The sequence below is a fragment of the Tasmannia lanceolata genome, unplaced genomic scaffold, assembly GCF_043159265.1.
Source record: "Tasmannia lanceolata isolate RefF3 unplaced genomic scaffold, GAP_Taslan_0.1 ptg000004l, whole genome shotgun sequence".
NCBI classification, from domain to species: Eukaryota; Viridiplantae; Streptophyta; class Magnoliopsida; order Canellales; family Winteraceae; genus Tasmannia; species Tasmannia lanceolata.
The window spans coordinates 258,831-270,303 of record NW_027518681.1 but is presented as its reverse complement, the minus strand read 5'-3'; the positions used below and the strand labels follow the sequence as shown (position 1 = coordinate 270,303).

Genomic DNA, 11,473 nt, shown 5'->3' with positions numbered 1-11,473 from the left:
CTAATTGACATTTGGCGCCATCTCAACAGGTATGGAGTATTTTTTGACAGGATTTTGTTAATTTTCTGTCATAATACCCCTTTAAGAAAAGTAAACTATAAATTTTATAAAGAAAATGGGAAATGATATTCCCACCCTCTCTTTTAAGATCTTTGGATCTCCACATGTTTACATAATGGAATGTTTTTTCATTTTCGGAACTTCTTTCACGATTTTCTCAAACATAACGAAATGTTTTATCATTTTCCTAACAAGAGGGATATTTTTGTCTTAAAAAATAATTATGACGGTAACATTACCCACATGAGATGAGATAACCCACCTTCCACATAAGTAGGACATACCCTAAAGTAGACTTCATATACTCGAGGTACTATATTTATAAGAGAAACTTAGCAAGTTAGCCTTTTGAGACCGGTCCTTAAACAGTACATCACTCAAACAAAACCTCAAATGAGTCTTACGATCAAGCCTAGGGTCAACATCATGTCATACATAGGGACAGGGGTGTGAAACATGATGAGGAAAACCCATATGGTTCTAGTTCCGTACGTAATGGACATCCCATTTACCCTATTTACTACTATAAATATCAAAGCTTTAGCTTCTGATAGGGAAATCCTTAATGAAGCATAATGCTCCACAAGGCAAACAATAATGGGCAAGGTTAGTGAAATTCCAAGGGTGGTCCCGAGTACGACAACTTATCAGGAGTGAGAAATTAGGTTGCTAACGAGTTTTAATCTTTTAAAAAACTTCAACCCAATATTTAGAAGATTAAGAGATCAAGAATTATGTTCAAGCACACAAGTTAAATCTAAAGTGCAAATGCAAATAAAAAGCAAGAGTAAGAGAGATTGCACCCGAGATTTAAAGTGGTTCGGTTCTCAAAACGCGAGGCCTACTCCACTCCACCAACCAAACCCGTTGATGGCTTCACTATGTGATCTTCTTAACTTCGGCGAAGATCGGTGCCGATTACAAATTCCGATTACCTTTAACCTTGGTGGTAATCTTCACCACGGAGAGTGGACTACGCTTCTCCGAACACTCGCCCGATACAAAGTTCTTGATAAGAAAGAAAGAACAAAAAAACCCTCACAAGGGTTTACAAGAATTGTAGAGGATGTACAAATTTAGCCTATGATTCAAATCCTAAGCTTTAGAGGATGAGAGGCATAATCAAGTTTGATTCACTCTTTGAATGTTCAAGTAAGGTTTTAAGAGTGTTAGAATTGATAATTGGAATGTTTGGAATGCCCATATATATAGGAAAAACCAAATATGACCGTTCAATGGCATTGTTGTAATTCCTAGAAAATTCGCAACGGCTAAAAATCCGACCGTTGTAGTGTTCTCGGAGTTCAGAGAATATTTCTCGGAGTTTCGAGAAAAAATCTCGGAGTTCCGGGAATACAAACAGAAGTTGGAAAAAAGTCTACTGGACCATTTCTCGGAGTTCCAAGAATATTTCTCGGAGTTCCGAGAATATTTCTCGAAGTTCCGAGAATTTCTCTCGGAGTTCCGAGAAGCCTATTTCAAGCAGATTTTCATTTCTTGTTTTTAGGCTTCCAACTTAACACCAAGTTGGGATTGCTATGAGGGTTCCAAGGTGTTGGAACTCCACAAAGACAATCACTTATATATTTAGGGTGTTTGTTTATTTACTTAATTATGCCTCTAAAATCTAAAACTAAGATTGGATCTTTTACAATCTAAATATGACTTTTGGTCTTCAATGGATTCTTTAAGTCTTCATTTGTCTTGGACTTCGATGTCTTTGGCCTTCATGATGTAGTCCAATGAGATCTTCTTTGCCTCAATCCAAGCAATGTTGTCTTAGCACCAATGTGATCTACAACTTAGACAATCAAACACATTAGTGATCATAAATCACTTGTGTATTGGAATCATCAAAATAAGATGGAAATGCCAAGGTGGAAACCATTGGGCTTACAGTTTGTGTTCGTCAGTTAGTTAACAAAACAGATCACATCCACAGGGCACAAGTGGCGGGTACAGGAAGTGATATGCCTTCATGGATGCGAAGATTGGATAATGACTATTTATCATGTAGGCTATGAAAATATAATAATACAAAGTTAACTTTTTCTTTTTCGGAAACCTTAAAAACGAGGGTTATGAGTCACACCTTTGATTGATCTAATCCGTTTATTTCGTCAGCATTGCTTTAGTTCTCCAAAAACCCAAGTCTCACTCCAAACGGACACTCCTAACATCTCATAATGTCTCTATCCAAAAGAAAACAAGGCCTGAGAATCACTTTTTTAGCTATTTTCTTTTAAGTAATATAGAAATCTGATTTTTTTTCCTTTGCATTGAAAGGAATTTGTTTTTTGGTAATAAATTAAATGTGCTCATATGTTTTTGTCTTCATCATTTTCTTGTAGGTTTATGCAGCTTGAAGAGACTCAAGCAACTAGATCTCTCGGGTAACCAACTTGATGATCGAAGTCTTCCATCATGTCTAGGAAACCTTTCGTCCCTGGAAGAGTTATATTTATCAGATAATAATCTTAGAAACCCAATTGGCATGTCAACAGGTACGGAGTGGCAATAGTATTTTTCTCATCCGAAATGATGATGGTTGAAGTAGTTTTTCTTTTCACTTTCACTTATCTCATAATTTCAATGATAAGATGAAGCATAAAATACGATTTTGGTATAGTCCTTACGGTATCTTGGGATCTTCAGCAGCTGCATCCATTTTCAATTTTCGAAAGGCAAACTGATCACGGCATATAATGACTGTCATAGGCCTATGAAAAATATAATAATAAAAAGTTAACCTGTTTTTTCTTTTTGGAGAAACCATAAAAACGAGGATTGATTGATCAATAGGGTAGTATCATGTCTCTTGGGGAAAGTAACAAATTTTCCTTCCTTCAATTTTTAAAATAACACAAATACACATTAGATTAATTGTCTATTCGGTTTTAGCAAAAACAACATATTTTTGTTGCAAGGTGGGGTCCATTGTTTGGTTATCCAAGCCATTCAACTCATGTCTTCAAGGATGCGAAGAATTGATATTGACTATTTATCTCGTAGACTATGAAAACAAGGCCGAAGAATCACTTTTTTAGCTTTTTTCTTATAAGTAATATAGAAATCTGATTTTTTTCCTTTGCATTGAAAGGAATTTGTTTTTTGGTAATAAATTAAATGTGCTCATATGTTTTTGTCTTCATCATTTTCTTGTAGGTTTATGCAGCTTAAAGAGACTCAAGACCCTAGAACTCAGTGATAACCAACTTGATGATCGAAGTCTAGGAAACCTTTCGTCTCTGGAAGATTTAGATTTATCATAGGAAGCCCTAACCCAGGTTTTGCAAACAGACAAAAACACCCACTTTGTCTAAAGAGGAGAACGAATTTGGTTAGGGTACTTTCAGGCTTTCGGTTAGGATAAGACTAGGCTCAACTTCTAATCCCATTAAAAAGGGCGGTGATAAATTCGCCCATTGGAGTCGGCATTCGCCCCCTTTATCGCCTCTCTAATGCAAGCTAAAGCTTTTATGTGGCCCATTTCCTCGTCCCCAATAGAAGCTAAAGCTTTGATAGTTGTAGGTCTTAAATCTGACATATGTGATCTCTGATTGGACTATATGGGTTGCCTCATGTAGGAATTTTTCGCATATGGCTCTTTTGGATTGCAGGAATTTTCTTAAAAAGTTTGGGAAAGAAATTTTTTATAAATTTCTTCCTTTTCCATTGACTGATTACAAAGTTTTATTTATTAGGACTTTCTTTTTGTATTGGTACCCCTCTAAATAAACCGTAACCATATGATTCCCCTCTAAATTGTGAAATAAAAAAAAAATCAAAGAAAATATTTTCTGCGAGAAATGTTTTTCTGCAATCCAAACAGGGCTGAAACAAATCTCATATGTTTTTCTGCAATCCAAACAGGGCTTAAACAAATCTCATAGGATGAATATTAGGCCAAGATCAGATACATTGTACATAGGCACAAGGGTGTGCGTAACCAAGGCCCTTGATATGGCAAACTATCATGAGGCAACGCATATGGCCCTAGCACCACACCCAACGGCCATCCCATCAGTAAGGGCCCATTTGGATACCTAGAAGATTTTGATTTGGATTTCTCACATTTGCAGCCCTTTTTGTGTTGTGATTTGGATCCGGATCAAATCCTTGGATTTCCAAATCAGCTACTGACAGTGAAAAAAATCAGATTTCCAAATATGCTGTGGTAATAAGTAATTGGAAATCCACAAATCTGTCTCCCTCAACATGAGCTGCCGGATCTATTCATTTTGTATTCAAAACTCAATTCCAAATCCAAATACACAATATCAACTATCCAAACGGGCCCTAAGATTATGTCTTGTTCATTTTTCTTGTAGGTTTATGTGGCTTGAAGAGACTCACGCAGCTAGATCTCAGCTATAACAATCTTCACGATCAAAGTCTTGCATCATGTCTAGGCAACCTCTCCTCCCTTCAAAACCTGTATTTATCAGGGAATAATCTGACATTCACATTTGGCGACATCTCAACAGGTACGGGGCTATTAGCATTCCCTCGCCCAAAATGATGATGTGTGGAGTATTTCTTGACAGGATTTTATTATTTTTCTTGACAGGATTTTATCATTTAAGAAAAGTAAACTATACATTTAATAAAGAAAATAGCATCTGATCAAGATTGGGAAAATGATAAAGAGGCCATTTTTGTGGCTGTCAGCTAAATCAACAGAATTGATCAACTTCCACATGGCACCAGTGGGCACAGAAAGTGATCAATAGGAGAAAAAAAATCTAAGGGTGATTTTTTTAGCATTTTTCATATAAGTAATATAAAACTTTTCTGTGATATAGTATAACTAAGGCAGACTGGCAGACCATATTTGGATAATGCCATTACTCACTTTGTTTTTCACCTTTTATGAGTGACATGTTTATACCATCTTGAATATTGTAGTGTCATTATCAAAATACGGTAGTGCAGATATCAGTCCCCCTAAAATAATCTTCCAACCTTGTGACAATAGAATTTGGCACTACTCTGTTTTCATAATTGCAGAATCTCAGCTTGTCTTTTCTTCCTTAATTGCTTTGAGTGCTTTTGGGGAACTATAATAACCTTTGACAGCTATTTAAATGATAAAAGACAAGATGAGTTAGTGCAATTATCAAAACATGGGAGTGCCAACATTAGTAGCCTAGAATATACACTAATACAATACCTATGATGGAAGTTCAATTTTTGCACCCATAGATCAGAAAAGAATATATAACAATAATGCAGGGAAATAAACCACACTAAAAAGGGGAAAGAAGAAAAAAGAAAAAAAATGAAAGATTTTAGTTGGGCTTTTGTTGATGTATATTACGCAAACACTACGCAAATCACGCACCACTCTTACTCCAAGGCTTGATGACAACAACGACAATGATAACCACGATTATGAGAAGGAGTATAATAGCAAAGCACGTCCATTTCCGTTTGTTCCTTTGCAATTTCTTAGCCTTTTGGAGAGCAACCGTCCCAGATGAAACGTGATCCACCGGGCTCGAAACCTAAGTTAAAAGCGTACTTAGCAAAACGTGGTTCGGCACCACAAAAAGGACGGGGATGGGGAAAATTCGAGTTTAATACATTATTGGTTCAAAAAATGTAGTAAAAAATGAAAACACAAAAAAATGCATTAAAAATTTTGTCATTTACAAAAATATAGTGGGGGTAATAAAGTTGGAAAGTTGGGCTAAAAATGTATTTAATACCATCTTAAACGTGCTTAAAACATTTTCCACAGAAAATGGGGGTTTTTACTATAAAAGTTTTAAACAAAGTACTAACTCCATGCCAATAAAAAGAGATTTTTTTCAAAAAAAAAAAAACTCTCCTTAAACAGTGTTTCGTTCACTACGGTTAAAAGATACTGTGTATATGTAATGTAACAACAACTTTGAGATGATTTTTTAGCATTTTTTTAGCATTTTTAGTTTTATATTCCATTGACAGCAATTTATTGTTTAGTAATAAATGAAATGGGTTTTGAGTGTTTATGTCTTGATTATTTTTCTTGTAGGTTTATGTGGCTTGAAGAGACTCACGTATCTAGATCTCAGCGATAACAATCTTCACGATCAAAGTCTTCCATCATGTCTAGGCAACCTCTCCTCCCTTCAAACCCTGGATTTATCAGGGAATAATCTGACATTCACATCTGGCGCCATCTCAACAGGTACGGGGCAATAGATAGATTTTTAAATTTTTCTGACATAGTACCAGCTTTAAGAAAAGTAAACTATACATTTAATAAAGAAAATGGGAAATGATATTCCCACCCCCTCTTTTAAGATCTTGAGATCTCACAAGTCACGAGACAACAAATACAATGTCTGGGCCATATCTTAAGGCGGGGTCCATTGTTTGGCTATCCAATCCATTCAACTAAATATATAAAAAATATTTTTTATGAAGATAAGCAAAAAAATGAAAAAGGGAAGAAATAGCGAATGGGACCCCACGTTGGAGATTTGATGTATGAGGGCGTCATCCAGAGGAAGTTGGTGGTCTTGAGGGTCCCACCTTTGATTGATCTTATCCTTACATTTGATAGGCCTTACATTGAGTCAAGGTGTGAGAATATTATTTCCCAAAATATGACTATTTACATTTACACTAATAAGTTGGAAAAAAAAAGAAAAATAAAATTTTATTAGAAACTTGTTTTTTAGCGAAAATTTTTATCTTGCCTCATAATCATACAATGGGGCTTCCTCGTTATTATTTTGCAACATCAATCTAATTTTGTCACCATTTTCTCTCTGTCTTATTCTTACAGGGATTTGCAAACTAAGGAACCTAAGTTACTTGGATCTCATGAGCAATTCAATTGAGGGCATTCATCCATGTATGGAAGGCATGCATAACCTGCGACGGCTTGATCTCTCCGACAATCGCATTACAGGGAAGATTCCTTCATTCATTTTCAACAACCTCTCGCAACTTTCAGATGTTTACCTTTCAAATAATCAGTTCATGGGTGTGTTCTCATTTTCTAGTTTTGCCAACCTCTCGCAACTTTCAGATGTTGACCTTTCAAACAATGTCCAATTAGAAGTCGAAACCCAATACCCATATTGGGTTCCTACTTTTCAATTCCAGTGGTTGTCCTTAGAAAATTGCAACCTCAACAAACATAGCACTCGTAGCATTCCCAGCTTTCTTTCTAGCCAGGTTAAGTTATCTCAATTAAATTTGGGTCATAACTCTCTTAAAGGGATCATCCCATCTTGGCTATTGTACAATACGTCAAGTGATTCCTTGTTGTTGACGGGTAACTTGTTCGAAGGCTCAATTCCTCAGTCTACCCACAACACTAAATCATTTCTCACTGTTCTAGATATCTCTGAGAATAATCTAACCGGGTCACTTCCTACAAACATGGGCACTCTCTTCCCTCGGTTGCTTTACTTCAACCTATCCAAAAATATTTTGCAAGGTAGGATCCCCTCATCCATGGGTGAAATAGAACGCTTATCTATATTGGACCTATCTTCCAACAACTTTTCAGGAGAAATGCCACATCAACTCACCAAAAATTGCACTCAGCTGGTTTACCTCAATATATCAAGTAATAGATTGCAAGGAGACATTCTCCCAGTTGATGCTAACTTGATACGATTGCAATATTTATTTGCCAGCCACAATAACTTCACTAGAAAAATTCCATCTGGCCTGTTAAATAGCCCTGACTTGATGATTCTTGATATACGAAAAAATACCCTATCCGACACTATTCCTAGTTGGTTATTCTCCCTCTCAAAATTGGTATCAATTCTTTTAGGGAATAATTTCTTTCGAGGAAACATTCCAATACAACTGTGTCAACTAAGTAACCTCCATACCTTGGATCTCTCCAACAATTCTTTTTCTGGACATATACCTTCTTGTCTCAACAACATAAGTTCATGGAAGAAAACATATCAAATCCAAATTTCCTATGTTTCTTTAAATAGAACAGGCTTTCTTCCTAGGCCTTCAACTTCTTTCACCACAAAGGGTGTAACTTACTTTTACGAGGGCCTTCCTTTTGGCTTGATGACTGGAATTGATTTGTCCATGAATCAATTGCAGGGTGATATTCCATTCCAAACAGGAGACTTGGAAGCGCTTCACTCATTAAATTTTTCCAACAACCTGCTAACTGGCTATCTTCCACAATCCTTTCAAAACCTAAAAAGCTTGGAGAGTTTGGATCTTTCCCACAACAAGTTATTTGGGAGAATCCCTTATGAATTATCTCAACTGGATTCACTTGGTGCTTTCTCTGTCGCCTACAATAACCTATCAGGTAAGATCCCTTTTGATAAACACCTTACCACATTTGGTAAGGATAGCTATGAGGGAAATCCAAATCTTTGTGGACCACCACTAGAAAGAAATTGCTCCTTGGAAATCTCTTCACAACCTCCTAGAGATGAAGAAAAAAATTCTAGGGTTCTTGATAATCCTGTGATTTTCTACTCATTTGTGGGAATGTCATATGGTTTGGGATTTTGGGGAGTCATCGGCTTTCTCATCCTCAACAAAAATGGGAGGCATAAATACTTTAGAGTTATGGATGCATATATTGACCGGTCGATTGAGAAGCTCTCAGAATTCCGTAGTTACTTGAAAAATTGTTGTTTCAAATAATGGTACAATTTTCATTTAGTTGTAATGCAAAATGATTGTTGGAAGTAATAATAAGCTTTATCTTGAGTTTTAAGTTAATAATTTGATATTTTTGCAATGAATGGCTTATGATCACAAAGATCAAACCGCCTACCCAAAGCAATGGTGTTGATCACTCCATATCAACAATTATAAGGTTGGGATGGCACAAAAAAAATAACTGCTTGAACTTTTAATAAATTATTGTTAGATAATCATCACCTGCATTGTGAGGATGTCCCAGATTGTGTTGGTTGTTCCTAGCAATCTCTTTAGACTATAACATCCTCTTAGAGTGATAGCTGAGATATCTTCACTATATATATAGACATTTTACTAAGTAATTACTCAAAGTTTCTGAATTTCTGGATGAATGGTAGTTTAAAAACTTTTGACCTAGGAGGCGTGTCTCACGGTTCGAAAGACCATTTTGTCATCTTCTTCTCATATAATTTTTCCTATCTTTTCATCTCCTGCAATGTGTTCGTTGCACCACCGACCACCAATGAAACCCAAAAGTGGAAGAAGAGGAGGAAATAGTAACATGTAGCCAATGGGTGCATATATCTAGTCCTAGACAATAAACAATTGACATTTAGTTTTTTTGTTTTAAAGTAGAAATTTTGAAAAAATAAAATTTGATACTTTCTTTTCATAGGGCTTTATAAACCTTGTAAAAATTTCTTTTGATAGAGCTCAATTTCCTCATATCAAAAGTTTCCAAGTACGAAGAAAAGATTACTGTGTAAAATAGGGCTTTATAAACCTTGTTCTCGTCATGTTCCACAAATTGCCACATCCAATGTGGATGTTGTGTGTCAGATATATCGACTGATTATATATGGCACATCATACACACTAAAGAGAGGTAATATATGGTGAAAACAAGGCCCCATGTATGATCTATCATCACACTCAAAAGTAGCTTCATATCACATAATACATATCTATAACAAACAATATGGAATACCTTGCTCAAAACATTCTACTATATAGTTAATCAATATAACACAAACTCATCACGATATATATCATTTACCTTAGTCATTGGAATATAGAAAAGGGAGATGATAAATTCGCACACCCTATAGGATGATTCGCACCCATTTAAGGTGAATTGACGTCAAAAAGTGTCAAAAAGCATAAACAAGCATCAGCCTTTAACGCTTTTTTTACCTCAATTCACGTTAAAGGGTTTGAATTATCCTACAGGGGGTGCGGATTTATCATCACCCCATAGTAAATCCATAAAATATGCCAAAATGGTTGAGGTCAAACTGTTAACTATCTACAGCCATCAGAATATAGTATATCCACAACTGCACAAGATAACTTAGAGGTCGGCAGTTCAATCCCAGCTTACCTAGCGAAAAAAGGAAAGTAATAAGCTTTGCTTGCTTGTGAAAACTTTCTAAAACTTACATAAGACTTCAAGGTCTTGCTAGCAGACTTGGAATCCTTTAGGCCCTATTTAGATGGCAAGAATTTTGAGGAAAAGTTTGGAAAGGAAAAATATTTCAAAGATTTCGTACTTGTTTTACACATGAAAAAGCTAATTGGAACCACCACTATTCAAATTTTATTAAGAGGAACTTACAATTTATAATAATATCCTTCCAAATTAACCATAATCATATCATTTCCATCTAAATTGTGGAAAGATGAAAATTTTCCAAGAAAGTTTTTTCCATTTGAAAATTTTTTCTTGCAACTCAAACAAGGCCTTAAGGTAGACCTGAAAAGGAATCTTAATGACTAGTTTAATACATTCCAAAGGAGGACTTCAAGGCACCTAAAAAATACAACACTTGCTTAAGACTAGCATTAGTCCGCTAACTAATGCTGGTTGTTGAAGGGTCAGAAATGCTACACTCTCTAAACACCAGACATTATTACTGAAAGGATATTCCAAATCAAACCATATGAAACAAAGAATCATGATCATGGAGAGCTCAAGATTAATATCGAAGGAGCTGGAATTGGTGGAATTCTTCAACATGACGAAAGAATGATTCTTGGTTTATTCTCCATTGAAATCATGAAAGAAAAGTTTTTTGGACTAGAGCTCTCATCCATTTTCACAAAATGGTGCAAAAATGGGGAACCCCAAATCTATAGATTAGAGCCGATTAATTATTTGCAGTAGATGTAATTACAGGGAAAATTCAAGCCCCCATGGAAAATATCCGAATGATAACCCACATTCGAAAAATCCTCAACACTTTCAGAGACTGGTGCATAACTCACATGCCTCAGCCGCAGACTTCCTCTCAAAGTCAGGTTGCCCATGCAAGGGAGAAGATATCACTCTTCTCCTCATCCCTCCAATGCTCATGGAAATAATCCAGTCAGATAGGGAAAGAAAATTGTACTCTTGTTTGTAATTTGTTCTCTAGTTTCATCTGTTCTTCTTGTATTCTTTCCTTCTATTCAATGCACTGGTAGGGGTTCCGCCAAATCCCAGCTCACCCATAAAAAAATCTAGTTACAATTCATTGTGGCTATCCATACCTTATCCAGCATGGTTTTCTTAGTGTGGAGATCCACACCTAAGACATACTTTCATTGTAGTTATCCACACTAGCATATATGATAGCCATCCTCACTAGCTTAGCTTTTCTCACTGAATCCATCCGCACTTTATAAAATACTCAGTGTAGGTGTCCACACTATCATAAATTTTCGGTGTGATTATCCATACTAATAACATTTTAAGTATAACTATTCACTATAGTACATATTTTCAGTATGATTATTCACA

General features: G+C 35.8%; 1 long non-coding RNA gene across 1 annotated transcript; it reads left to right on the top strand.

Annotated features, from left to right (window-relative positions):
• The first annotated feature begins 2,415 nt into the window (after positions 1 to 2,415).
• Positions 2,416 to 6,226, top strand: LOC143875679 (uncharacterized). The gene is made up of 3 exons (XR_013250166.1): positions 2,416 to 2,564; positions 4,392 to 4,547; positions 6,080 to 6,226. It is a non-coding gene; the product is annotated as an uncharacterized LOC143875679 (long non-coding RNA).
• Positions 6,227 to 11,473: the final 5,247 nt, after the last annotated feature.